This window comes from Dendrobates tinctorius, unplaced genomic scaffold (assembly GCF_039654945.1).
Source record: "Dendrobates tinctorius isolate UK_male_01 unplaced genomic scaffold, ASM3965494v1 ptg000177l, whole genome shotgun sequence".
Taxonomy (NCBI): Eukaryota; Metazoa; Chordata; class Amphibia; order Anura; family Dendrobatidae; genus Dendrobates; species Dendrobates tinctorius.
This window is the reverse complement of record NW_027361844.1, coordinates 20,167,721-20,181,443: the sequence shown is the minus strand read 5'-3', so window position 1 is coordinate 20,181,443 and position 13,723 is coordinate 20,167,721. Positions and strand designations below refer to the sequence as shown.

General features: G+C 48.0%; 1 protein-coding gene across 1 annotated transcript in view; it reads right to left on the bottom strand.

The window, feature by feature from the left end:
* The window catches only part of SLX9 (SLX9 ribosome biogenesis factor), a 155,049-nt gene that overhangs the window by 97,896 nt on the left and 43,430 nt on the right, over positions 1–13,723 (bottom strand). The gene's annotated exons all lie outside the window — the stretch shown is intronic.

Here is a 13,723-nt window from a genome sequence, read left to right as displayed (position 1 = left end):
GTTCAGTATTTGGTAAGGTTTCTTTTTACATCAGTATTTGTAAGCCAAAGAAAAAAAAAAACAGGAGTGGGTGAAAAAAAAAATGCAAAAAAGTGGTGACATGTTCCTATCATACTTTAACTCTGATTGGTCAGTATATTACATCAGTATTAGTGATGAGCGAGTATACTCGTTGCTCGGGTTTTCCCGAGCATGCTCAGGTGTCCTCCGAGTATTTTGGCGTGCTCGCAGATTTAGTTTTCGTCGTCTCAGCTGTATGATTTACGGCTGCTGGACAGGCTGAATATATGTGAAGAATGCCTGTTTGTTAGGGAATTCCCTCATGTACTCAGATTGTCTAGCAGCTATAAATAATGCAGCTACTTCGACAAAAAAATAAATCTCCGAGTACGCCAAAATACTCGGAGGACACCCGAGCATGCTTGGGAAAACCCGAGCAACGAGTATACTCACTCATCACTAATCAGTATTTGTAAGCCAAAATCAGGAGTGGAACAAATACTCAACGTGTAAACATGGCCTAACACAGACAATTTGGCAGCTCTAAAGTCACAGAGGCCTTCTAGTAATTTGTTTTTTCTTATGTTATCTGTTGGTCACTGGAATAAAAGCCTCACTCAATGAACAAGCATTTTGCTTCTTTACCGTTTGATTAGATGCATGTTTAAACTAGATAATTGTGAAATGAGCACCTATTTATATAATTGCCTTGTAATGTTTTCATTTCCTGTTCTGTCCAGATGTCACCATATCCCAGAATTCCAAGCGGAGGAAGTTCACCAACCGCCATATTGGGACACATAAGTGATGGGTGTCTCAATATGGAAACTGCTGCTGGTACCACCAGCGGAACACACGGTACACTCTATACACCGTATGCATCACACACACGCTATACACCGTACGCACCACACTCAAACTCAGCCTCTTGCATGGTACCACCAGCAGAACACTGTCGAACCACACACTCTATACGCCGTACAGACCACACTCACATTCAGATTCTTGCGCGGTACCACCAGCAGAACACCGTCGCACCACACACTTTACGCACCACACACACACTATACGCTGTAAGCACCACTCACACTCAGCCTCTTGCACGGTACCACCAGCGGAACACCGTCACACTGCGCCTGCGCGAATTCCGCGCAGGCGCAGTGAATCATTCGGCTGATCTCGGCGGCAGATGCGCGACGTGTCTACAGGCAGAGGAAGCCGGTCACATTAAAGGGAATCTGTCACCCCTTTTTTGAGATATCATATAATGATATCATTCAATTGTGTGTCACACAAGGATTCTCTTAGTACTTTTGCTTCCCCCTGACCCCGCTCTATGCATTTCTTCTTGTGTAGAGCAAGACAGGGAGGGGGGAGCAGGTGAATAAGCCCCGCCCAGCGGAGTTTACATACAGTGGGGCAAAAAAGTATTTAGTCAGTCAGCAATAGTGCAAGTTCCACCACTTAAAAAGATGAGAGGCGTCTGTAATTTACATCATCGGTAGACCTCAACTATGGGAGACAAACTGAGAAAAAAAAATCCAGAAAATCACATTGTCTGTTTTTTTTTTTCATTTTATTTGCATATTATGGTGGAAAATAAGTATTTGGTCAGAAACAAAATTTCATCTCAATACTTTGTGATATATCCTTTGTTGGCAATGACAGAGGTCAAACGTTTTCGGTAAGTCTTCACAAGGTTGCCACACACTGTTGTTGGTATGTTGGCCCATTCCTCCATGCAGATCTCCTCTAGAGCAGTGATGTTTTTGGCTTTTCGCTTGGCAACACGGACTTTCAACTCCCTCCAAAGGTTTTCTATAGGGTTGAGATCTGGAGACTGGCTAGGCCACTCCAGGACCTTGAAATGCTTCTTACGAAGCCACTCCTTCGTTGCCCTGGCGGTGTGCTTTGGATCATTGTCTTGTTGAAAGACCCAGCCACGTTTCATCTTCAATGCCCTTGCTGATGGAAGGAGGTTTGCACTCAAAATCTCACGATACATGGCCCCATTCATTCTTTCATGTACCCAGATCAGTCGTCCTGGCCCCTTTGCAGAGAAACAGCCCCAAAGCATGATGTTTCCACCACCATGCTTTACAGTAGGTATGGTGTTTGATGGATGCAACTCAGTATTCTTTTTCCTCCAAACACGACAAGTTGTGTTTCTACCAAACAGTTCCAGTTTGGTTTCATCAGACCATAGGACATTCTCCCAAAACTCCTCTGGATCATCCAAATGCTCTCTAGCAAACTTCAGACGGGCCCGGACATGTACAGGCTTAAGCAGTGGGACACGTCTGGCACTGCAGGATCTGAGTCCATGGTGGCGTAGTGTGTTACTTATGGTAGGCCTTGTTACATTGGTCCCAGCTCTCTGCAGTTCATTCACTAGGTCCCCCCGCGTGGTTCTGGGATTTTTGCTCACCGTTCTTGTGATCATTCTGACCCCACGGGGTGGGATTTTGCGTGGAGCACCAGATCGAGGGAGATTATCAGTGGTCTTGTATGTCTTCCATTTTCTAATTATTGCTCCCACAGTTGATTTCTTCACTCCAAGCTGGTTGGCTATTGCAGATTCAGTCTTCCCAGCCTGGTGCAGGGCTACAATTTTGTTTCTGGTGTCCTTTGACAGCTCTTTGGTCTTCACCATAGTGGAGTTTGGAGTCAGACTGTTTGAGGGTGTGCACAGGTGTCTTTTTATACTGATAACAAGTTTAAACAGGTGCCATTACTACAGGTAATGAGTGGAGGAAAGAGGAGACTCTTAAAGAAGAAGTTACAGGTCTGTGAGAGCCAGAAATCTTGATTGCTTGTTTCTGACCAAATACCGTACTTATTTTCCACCATAATATGCAAATAAAATGAAAAAAAAAAAAAACAGACAAAGTGATTTTCTGGATTTTTTTTCCCTCAGTTTGTCTCCCATAGTTGAGGTCTACCTATGATGTAAATTACAGACGCCTCTCATCTTTTTAAGTGGTGGAACTTGCACTATTGCTGACTGACTAAATACTTTTTTGCCCCACTGTACATCTGAACCGATATAACAAAGGTATTTATGCATGAAAGGTGCGGGGTCAGGGGGAAGCAAAAGTACTAAGAGAATCCTTATGTGACACACAATTGAATGATATCATTATATGATATCTCAAAAAAGGGGTGACAGATTCCCTTTATGGGGTTTTCTGTTAGGATTAGGTAACCGAAGAGGATAACAGGGGAATAGGCGAGGCAACCAGATAACCAGAGAGGTTGGTAACTTAGCGGATTGCAGACCCCTAAACTGACAAAACAACTATAATTAGACGTGGGATGTACCTACGATGCCCTAGACGCCTCGGCACAGCCAAAGAATTAACTAAGCCTAAAGAGAGAAAGGGGAAAGCTAAACTGCCCCGGAGTAGACGCTCAAAGGAATAGATAGCCCCCGAACAAAATGCTCAGGAAGAAAACCAAATCACGGGCAAGAGCTGAGGGAAGGTTGCTCACATAAATCACTCCAGTCTGTAAAACCTGACCTCCAATCATCCTGCCCAGGTGATTGACTTCTGTCAGCCAGACCAGCTCCATTACCAGCAGCAACCACCAGAGGGAGCCCAAACTCAGAAGCCAGGGTAAAAGTGTTCACAACAGTTTTCCCACTAACTAAAGTTAACTTAAAAAATTGTCTGTGTCTGACCGTGTACGGAGCAAACCACATCTCCTGGGCAGGGGAAGAAGCAAAAGACAATACTGACATTACAGTAGGGGATCTGTTGTGAGTTCATTTTCCCCTTCACCGTCGATGTCTGATGAACTCCCTCTTCTGGTGAAGGAAGGTAGTGAGGCTGATTACCAAACACCTGATCTGGTAGATGATGACTGGGTAACAGGAAATTCTGACTGGATATAAGGCAGCCGACGCCCTTCTGAGTCGCTGGTGATTTCTCTGCTGGATTCTTGGAGACCAGTCTGATTCCTGCTTCCCAAAGATAAGTTCACTAGCAGAGCAAAAACTTATTAGTTTTGTTTACCTTTTTTTTTTTTTGGAGTTCAGCCATCCCCGGTCGGGGGTGTGCCGAGTTCCAATTTTGTCTCTGATCAGTTTGTCTCTTTGCTCTGTCTTCAGAATTTACCTGAGTGCTGATATAGTCTTTTTGAAGTCCTAGCGACTTCAGGGCCTGTTTTTCCTATCAGACAGTTGGGACATTTTTTGGTAGGGTTTTTTACGGATTGCAGACAGCAGCTTTTCTATCCTGTCCTTTTTAGTTAGCTTGGGCCCCATCGTTTGCTCAACCTATCTTTCTATCTGTGTTAGTGTTTTCATCTTGCTTCACCGTCATATGTTGGGGGCTGCCTATTGCTTTGGGGTCTGCTCTGGGGCAGTTTAGATTTTCCCTTTCTTTCTTTAGGCCTATTTTGTTCTCCGGCTGTGATCGAGGGGTCTAGGGCATTGTAGGAACCCCCCACGGCTACTGTTAGTTGTTGTGGATAGGATCAGGGGTCTGCAATCCGATAGCTTCCAACCTCTCCGGTTTTCTGGACTTAGCTTGTATTTTTGTTTTTTCCTCCTTCGGTGACTCATTCATAACAGGGATCACAGAGGGTTCATTTTGTGAGGTAAAATATTTCACTGACTGTTTTTAAACAATATTTTACCTCACAAAATGTATCCTCTGCGATCTCCTGCTGTAATCTCAGTATTGTCTTTTGCTTCCTCCCCTGTCCAGGAGCTGTGGTATGTTCTTTATACGGTCAGACACAGGGGTGAGAGAGACAGAGCGCAGGGGGGAGACAGCTCAAATGGGACAGCACATGAGGGGAGACCACAGCACAGGAAGGAGAGACAGCACACAAGGGGGATGGGGTAGACAGGTCAAAGAAGAGAGCACAGATGGGAGAAGTCAGCACATGGGGAAAGAGAGAGTGGATAAGTGGGTGAGCACATGGGGTGGGGGGGATTCTCAACGCTGCAAAGCCTGCCCCCATCGTGACATTACTGCCCTCCATCTAGTTTTTAAGAAAGCTCATCCATAATTATCTTTCAGCTTAAATGCAGCTTAAAAGGTGCAAATTTTATAGGGGTTGTATTCAACAAACAAGCAAAAGTCTCAGTCACTGGACGAAATTATACTTTTGGATTATCCAAAAGATCATCGTTCTCTCTGGAACATTGTATTGTGCACACAGTGTCTGTGCTGCCGAGAACATTGGCAAACAATCAATTACTGATCGTTTGGTTCGAATCGGAAGCACAGTCTGTGTAACAGAGGTTATTAAACAACTGCCGATCAGCAAGGTAGCGGATCAGTGGCTGTTTAGTGCCGCCAAGTATAAATGGACCATTAGCCACTTTAAATGAGTGGTGAAATCCTTGCCAAGTTTGCAGCATGATCCACAGCAAAATCTGCAGGTAACACATGATTTTGATGTAGATAAGCAGTGAAAAATATTCTGATGCATGTGGACCTACAATTGAGTTTATGTAATGGATATTCTAAATAGAGGAACAACCAAAACCTTGAAGAAAAGACCTTTTAACTACTGATGACATGACTTTTACATCAACATGCCACTAAGACAATGAATCATGAGATCCTCCAAGTAGCTTGCCTTCTCATCAATACATTTTATATTTGTTTGCGTGGGAGAAAGACAAATCTGATGAATTCCTAAATGACACAGTATGTTGCATAGTAAGTACAGTTGCATAAATATTCCTTCCACAAGGACAGAAAAATCTATGAAAGAGAAACTATACCTCGAAAATGGCTTCTCTACCAATGTCCAAAAAAGAAAAGGAACCCAAGCAAAGGTATTTTCTGATCTACCAACAGTGTCTAAAGATACCTGGTTCAGACTTTTGTGTTCCTTTTTTTTGTGAATAGTTGAGATGTAATTTTCCTTTTGAATATTAAAGATAGTTGCAATAGTTATTTTTATATGTTTTACATGCAGGGAAAACATATAATTTGTAAGTAGAATGTTAGCTCACAAGATTAATACTTGCAAGCAGAGATGGACGCTTAAAACGACCCTCCACCCTGGAAATTAAAAAGGGACTGCTTTACATTTCTCAATATACTGTGAGAATCATGTGGGAATAGTGGATGAGGGCAGGTATATCTCGCCCAGATTCCTTTCCTATGTGGCATAGTCTGGTCAGTATCACACCTGCTTGCTAATGAATAATGGGAGGTGGATATAAAAGGATGCAAGGTGGTTGTGTGAGTGTCTCAGCCTGGGAACACAGAGAGCCTGTCTGTGTGAGAGACACACACGTGAGTGAAAGCAGTGCCCACTGCAACTGTGGTTTGGCTGGACGGGAGAAGCCCGCCAGTTGGTAGTTAGGTTGTACTTTGTTTAGTTAGTGCCGGACAGGCAAGGATTTGTTTTATGTTTTATTTCTTTTACGCATTGCTTTCACCATTAATAAACCTGACCCAGAGTCAGTTATACCCGAATCCCAGCTCTGCGCCTGAGTTTTATGCTGAACGCACGCGACCTTTGACCCCAGCAAAGGCGATCCCGGAGTGTTTTATCACATTGTGGTGGAGAACGCGGGCATCACGTTGCAAGCATGAGCATGGAGGACGTGGTGAAAGCGCTGGTACAGTCCACCGCTGTCCAGCAAGAAGCTAATCGGGTGATGATGGCCCAGCTGAAGGAGTTGGTGGACATGACAGCTACCGATCGTTCGCTTCTCCAGCAGGTGGCGCAGCGCCTGGCAAGCCTACATGAGGATAACCTGGAAGCCGAGTCGAGAGTGATTCACGTGAGTCGGTACTGGCAGAAGAGGACGACCGAAGATGACGTCGAGGCATACCTGACCACGTTTGAACGGACGGCGGTACGAGAAAAATGGCCGAAGGCACGGTGGGCCGGCCTGATTGCCCCGTTTCTTTCCGGTGAGGCCCAAAAGGCTTATTATGACTTAGAGCCTGAAGCCGCGAAGGACTTTGACAAATTGAAAGCCGAGATCTTGGCCCGGCTGGGAGTGACGACCGCTGTCCGTGCACAGAGAGTGCATCAATGGACTTATCAGCCGGATAAACCACCGCGGTCACAGATGTTCGACCTGGTCCACGTGACGAAGAAGTGGCTACAACCCGAGGTGCTGACAGCGCCAGAGATAATCCAGAGAGTCGTCATGGACAAGTACCTGAGAGCTCTACCGCCAGCCCTGAGGAAGTGGGTAAGCCATGGAAATCCTACGACGGCAGATCAACTGGTGGATCTGGTTGAACGTTACTCCGTGGCGGAAGGACTCCGAGACGACGTTACCCCACCTCGTTCTTCATCATCTCCACGTGGAACCGGTAAGACTGTTCCAGGGAGTAGGGGAAATGGAAAAATCCCTAAGACAGTGGGGGAGGAAAACGGGACTGCCCGCACTGCGAGGCCGAGAGTAACGAACTATGGTCTAAGCAAGGGGCCCGTTAGGTGTTTCCGCTGCCAAGAGATGGGACATATTGCTGCGAACTGTCCGGTCACTACTGAACCCATGCAGTGCGACCTCACAGACTCTAAAAACCGCATGTCTATGGTTGCACGGGTAGTGAGTGTGAATGCCGGTCAAAAGGATGTGGAAAAACACTTGTGTGATTTAACTGTTGATGGCAAAAAGGTGGTGGCATTGTTAGACTCGGGAAGTGTGGTGACTCTGGTGAAGGCCAGTCTGGTGTCAGCCCCAACTGGACCATCAGACAAATTTTCTGTAACGTGTGTGCATGGAGACACCTGTTCGTACCTCACCACGGTCATATGCATTACTACTTCCTATGGGTCTGTGCAACATAAAGTGGGACTCGTCCCGGCGTTATTGCATGATGTTATCCTGGGCCGGGATTTTCCCCACTTCTGGCAATTGTGGGAGAATCAGTTGATACCCCAGGGTAATAGTGTACATGATTCTTCTCCCAGGGCGCGTGTGGGTCCCGAACCCCGGGAAGAGGTCTCCCCGGAAGACTCTGGGGAAGAGTCTGCGGGAAATGACCTGCAGTTCCCGTTTTCAGTCATGGCGGGTGATACGGAGGAGACCGGGGAAGAGGAGGAGGCCGACAGCCGTCCACCTCCCCGTTTGCCGGATTTAGAAGTTCAGAAAGATGACTTCCAAAGCGAGCAAATAAAGGATCCTACCCTTTCTCAGGCTAGGACAAATGTAAAAGTGATAGTCTTAGTTACTCACCGGTTAACGGTATTTTTCGGAGTCCATGACAGCACCACCTGAGAGAGGGGATCCGCCCTTTAGGAACAGGAAACCTACAGATACAAAAAGGGTGGCACCTCTCCCACGCATCAGTTGGATTACAGAGCACAAGAGGACTTCCAAGGTTAATGCATGATTTATGTACAGTATTCTTTACAATTATAAACTTTTATCACCAGTGAGCATACAAGAAATAGACGTGCACACCCCAATTAAATTTAAGGGAGGGAATATATGGGTGCTGTCATGGACTCCGAAAAATACCGTTAACCGGTGAGTAACTAAGACTTTATTCGGTCGTCCATGACAGCACCACCTGAGAGAATTACAGAGAGTAATCATTACTTTAGGGGGGGGACTACAGCCTGCAAAACCCTGATACCGAAGGAGAGGTCTGCAGAAGCACCCAAGTCTAGCCTATAATGACTATAAAAAGTGCTCGGAGAGGACCAAGTGGCCGCCTTACAAATCTGGTCGATGGAGACTTCCGATCTCTCGGCCCACGAGGTCGCCATGGCTCTGGTGGAATGCGCCTTCAATTTCTCCGGAGCTACTCTACCTTTTGAGGTATAAGCTAACGAGATTGCTTCTCTAATCCATCTGGCTAGTGTACTTTTGGACACCCTAAGACCTTTCCTAGGGCCTTGGTAGGAGACAAAGAGGGCATTGTCCTTCTTCCAGGGATCGGTAGCCGCTAGATACTCTAAGAGGCATCTCCTAACATCTAAAGTGTGTAGCTTCTCCTCCTTCTCATTAGTTGGCTTAGGGAGGAAGGATGGGAGGACTATTTCCTGCGACCTATGAAAGCTGGAGGCTACTTTTGGTAAATACGCTGGGTCAGGTCTAAGTATTACCCTATCCTCTTTTACCTGAAGAAAAGGTGGGCGCCTAGACAATGCCTGAATGTCACTTACCCTACGGGCTGACGTTATGGCTATCAGGAAAGCTATCTTGAGGGACGGGCTCCTAATAGAGGCTGACGAGATGGGCTCAAATGGCGCTTCTGTCATAGTTGTGAGGACTAGGTTCAAATCCCATGGCGTGAGTCTATTCTTTACTATTGGTCTGGATCTACTCGCTGCTTTGATAAACCTATTGACCCAGTAATTAGCCGCGATGTTGCAGCTAAAGAGGGCCCCTAAGGCGGATACCTGTACTTTAAGGGTACTGGTGGAGAGACCCAGGTCCAGCCCTTTTTGTAAAAATTCCAAGATCTGGCCTATAGGGACGGAATCATCAGTATTTATATTTGAGCTTTGGAGGAATCTTTTCCAAATTCTGACGTAAATCTTAGTTGTCACCACTTTCCTACTTTTTAGTAGAGTGTCAATTAGGTCTGGGGAGAAGCCTTTACTTTTTAGCAGTGACCGCTCAAATTCCACGCCGTGAGATGTAGGCCAGCCACCTGAGGGTGGAAGACCGGGCCCTGGGACAGAAGGTCTGGGATGTCCGGGAGAACCCAAGGATCGTCTACCGACATGATCCTGAGGTTCGAGAACCATGCTCTTCTGGGCCAGAACGGGGCGATGACTATGACCCTTGCCCTGTCCTTCCTGATCTTCCTCAACACCAGAGGAAGTAGAGATAGGGGAGGAAAGGCATAGGCTAGCCTGAAGTCCCATTTTATCAGTAGCGCATCTACTGCCAGAGGAGTCTCCCTGGGATTTAGGGAGCAAAACTGTCTCGTTTTCGAGTTCTCCTTGGTGGCAAATAGATCCACCTCTGGTTGACCCCATCTCTGCACGATCTGAACGAAAATGGAGGTGTTTAAGGCCCACTCTCCTTGTTTTAACAGATTGCGGCTTAGGAAATCTGCCGCGACGTTCTCTTTCCCTCTTATGTGAAGAGCCGTGAGAGATAAAAAATGCCGCTCTGCTAGCTGGAACAACTGTCCTGCCACATTCATCAGAGTTTTGGATCGAGTTCCGCCTTGGTGGTTGATATAGGCCACGGCCACTCGATTGTCCGAGAGAACTCGTACGTGATGGCCCTGTAGATACATAAGGAGCTCTTTAGCTGCGTGTACTACCGCTGACAATTCTTTCAAATTAGAAGACATTTGTATCTGATCCCGTTCCCATAGGCCCTGGACCAGAATTTCCTCCATATGCGCCCCCCAACCGGAAGGACTTGCATCCGTGGTAACCACGCGGGTAATGTTATACTCCCAAGGGACCCCTCTAGACAAGTTATTTCTTTCTAGCCACCACTCCAGGGACTCTATTGTGTTTCTGGATAAGGTCAGTCGACCTTCTAAGTTACCCCCAAGAATCCTCTGATACCATAAAACTTCGCCCTGTAGAGTTCTCATATGAACTTGGGCCCACTGGACCGCGGGAATGCAGGACGAGAGGGAACCCAACAGGGACATGGCTTTCCTGAGGGACATTGAGGGGTTGTTGGAAGCGTTCAGGACCCGGCTATGCAGGTGCAGCAGCTTCTCTGGGGGCAGACGGCATTCCTGTTTTTTAGAATCTAGGGTTAGGCCTAAAAATTGTTGAATTTTTAATGGCTGCAAACGGGATTTTTTGATATTAAGTAGCCATCCCAACCGCTCTAGAGCCGCCGTTGTTTTATGTAATTGTTCTAAACATTGCTCGGCTGAACTGCTTATTATAAGGAGGTCATCTAGATAGGGAACGACTAGAATATTTAGCTCGCGCAGATGGGCCATCACCTCTGCCATCACTTTGGTGAATACTCGGGGTGCAACTGCCACCCCGAAGGGTAAGGCCGCGTACTGGAAGTGCTGGATTGACCCCTCCAACTGAACCGCCAGTCTAAGGAAAGGTTGGTGTGCTAGACATATGGGTATATGGTAGTACGCGTCTTTCAGATCTAGGACCACCATGAAGCAGTTTTGAAACAGCATTTTTATTGCGGTGTTAATTGTTTCCATTTTAAACGGTCGAACGACCAAAAATTTATTGAGGGCTTTGAGATTAAATATAGCCCTAAATGAACCGTCCGGTTTACGGACCAAGAACAGGGGGGAATAGAAGCCTTTCCCCCTCTCTTCCTCTGGAACTCTCGTCAGGACTTTTTTGTCCAGTAGCCCGAGGACCTCGGTCTCCAGGGCAGCTTGTTCTAGCAGGGAAGATTTGAGCGGAGTTACCTTGAACCGGTCTTGGGGAACGCAGGAGAACTCTAGGTGTGGTCCTGTAGCTATCACCCCCAGTATCCAGCTGCTATTTGAGATTCTGGCCCAGGCCGGGTAGAAGGCAGATAATCTTCCTCCTACCGGAGCCACTAGTCATTGGGGCGGTTTCTTATCCCGTGATGGACCTTCTTGGCGCCCCCCTCCTCCGAACATGAAGCCCGTACCTCTGGTTTTCTTGTTGTCCCATCTGTTCTGATCTCTGGTCTGCCTCCTGCGGGAATACCCTTTCCTAGAAAAGGGACGTCTCCAGGATGTATTTGGCAGACTCGGAAATTTCTTTTTCTCATCCCCGGCTTTCTCTAACAGTTCGTCTAGGACGGGGCCGAACAAGTATTCACCCTCACACGGGATAGAACAGAGACGGGACCTGGCTTGGATATCTCCCGGCCAGCATTTTAACCAGAGGGCTCTTCGGGCCGAATTAGACAAACTTGCAGACCTGGCCGCCATTCTTACAGAGTCTGCCGAGGCATCTGCCAGAAAGGCAGCAGCATTCTGGATAATTGGAAGAGATTTACGGATGGAAGCTCGCGAGGTTCCATCCTTTAGCTGGGAGTCCAACTGATCCAGCCAAACCATCATGGATCTGGCTGCGCACATGGCTGCTATTGCTGGCCTTAGGGCGCCTGCTGACATCTCCCAAGTGCCCTTTAAAAAGGAATCTGCCTTTTTATCTAGGGGGTCTCTAAGGGAGGCCATATCGTCGAAGGGTATAGATGACTTCTTGGAGGCCTTAGCTACCGCTGCATCCAGCTTGGGGGCCTAATCACATGGACTTACTATTGGGTCCTCAAAGGGGTACCTTCGCTTGAAAGCAGGCGGCATAGAACCCCTTTTTTCCGTTTTTTTCCACTCCCTGTCTATCAGGTTCTGGACTCTCTCGTTTAATGGAAAAGTCCTTTGCTTTCTGAGGTCTAGACCCCCGAACATAATGTCCTGAGTAGACAATTCTGTCTTTTTTTCTTCTACCCCCATGGTTGACCTTATGGCTTTAATTAATTTATCCATATGGTCCAAGGGAAAACAAAACCGGCTGGAATCCTCTTCGGAGGAAGAAGAGGAGGCCGAGGACTCTGAGGAGATATCTTCCCTCCTAGGGCCGACTGAAGATTCTGAGCCTGAAATACTAGCCCGTCTTCTTTTAGAAGAATCTTCTTTTGATAGGGCTTTTATTTCAGTCCTGATTAATTGCCTCAGGTTCGTAGCGAAGCTTGGAGCTTCTTCCGCTACCTGCATAAATAGGGAAGAGTGTAAGAGTCTGATACTCCACTCACGTTCTACCCCTCATCTCCGTCCCTACCGTCCGTCTCACGCAAGACTGATACAATCTCTTAGGGTGGCCATCTGGTAAGGGGCAACTACAGAGGGCACATTCCTTGTGCTTCTGCTTCCCTGTGGCCTTCTTCCCCTGAGAATCAAAAAAACATAAGGGGACACTGCATCAGGGTACATTCTCGCAGATCTCTTACCCTTGCAGATGAGGATAGGTACCGGATCACGGGGAGATGCAGGAGGATCCTTTGGCCTAGAGGAACTACTGTGGCTCTGTCCACTCGAATGTCCCTCCTTCCGCCTCTTAGGCTGGTCACTGGGGTGCTTTGCCACGGGCTGCACCTCTTGTGGGTCCATGGGGGCTTCTGTTGTGTCCATCGCTGGGCCTCCAGAAGCACCTCAGCAGCAATGCCTTCTGTCTTAAGAAGGCTTCCCCTCCGGATCAGCAGGAACTGCGTCCGGTGTTCGGGCCCCCCATTGGACCGCTCCGCAATCCTCCCCCTCCCCTTCAGGCCCGCCAGGCGGCGGGCGCGCAGCGGCGCGTGTCCACAACAACCGGAAGTCGACCGGCATCCGACTTCCGGTTTCGGCGCTAGGCCCCGCCCCCTCCGCCACTCGCGGGGACGCGCGGCAAGGGGCTAGCACTGCGCCACCGGCTCGGAACCGTCTCTCCCTTTGTGGGACACCGCCGGCGGCGTCCGCCCGAACGGACCGCTCCGGGGAAAGGAGACACAGGGGGACACCGCTTACCTCACCGGTCCCATGGAGAAGACGTCCACCGGACCCTGTCTCCGCCTGCTCTTACCACCGCCGTGGAAATCCTACCCGGACCCACCGTGGCGCATCCAGGGCTCCCAGCGAGACCGAGGTAGGAGAACCCCTCGCTACCTGAGTCGGCCCGCTGGCCTGGGAATTTAGTTATCCATGACGGACGATCTGTTGGGAGTTCTGTCCCTGTTAGGAACAGAAAACCAACTGATGCGTGGGAGAGGTGCCACCCTTTTTGTATCTGTAGGTTTCCTGTTCCTAAAGGGCGGATCCCCTCTCTCAGGTGGTGCGGTCATGGACGACCGAATAAAAAATGGGGTACCCGTAGAACC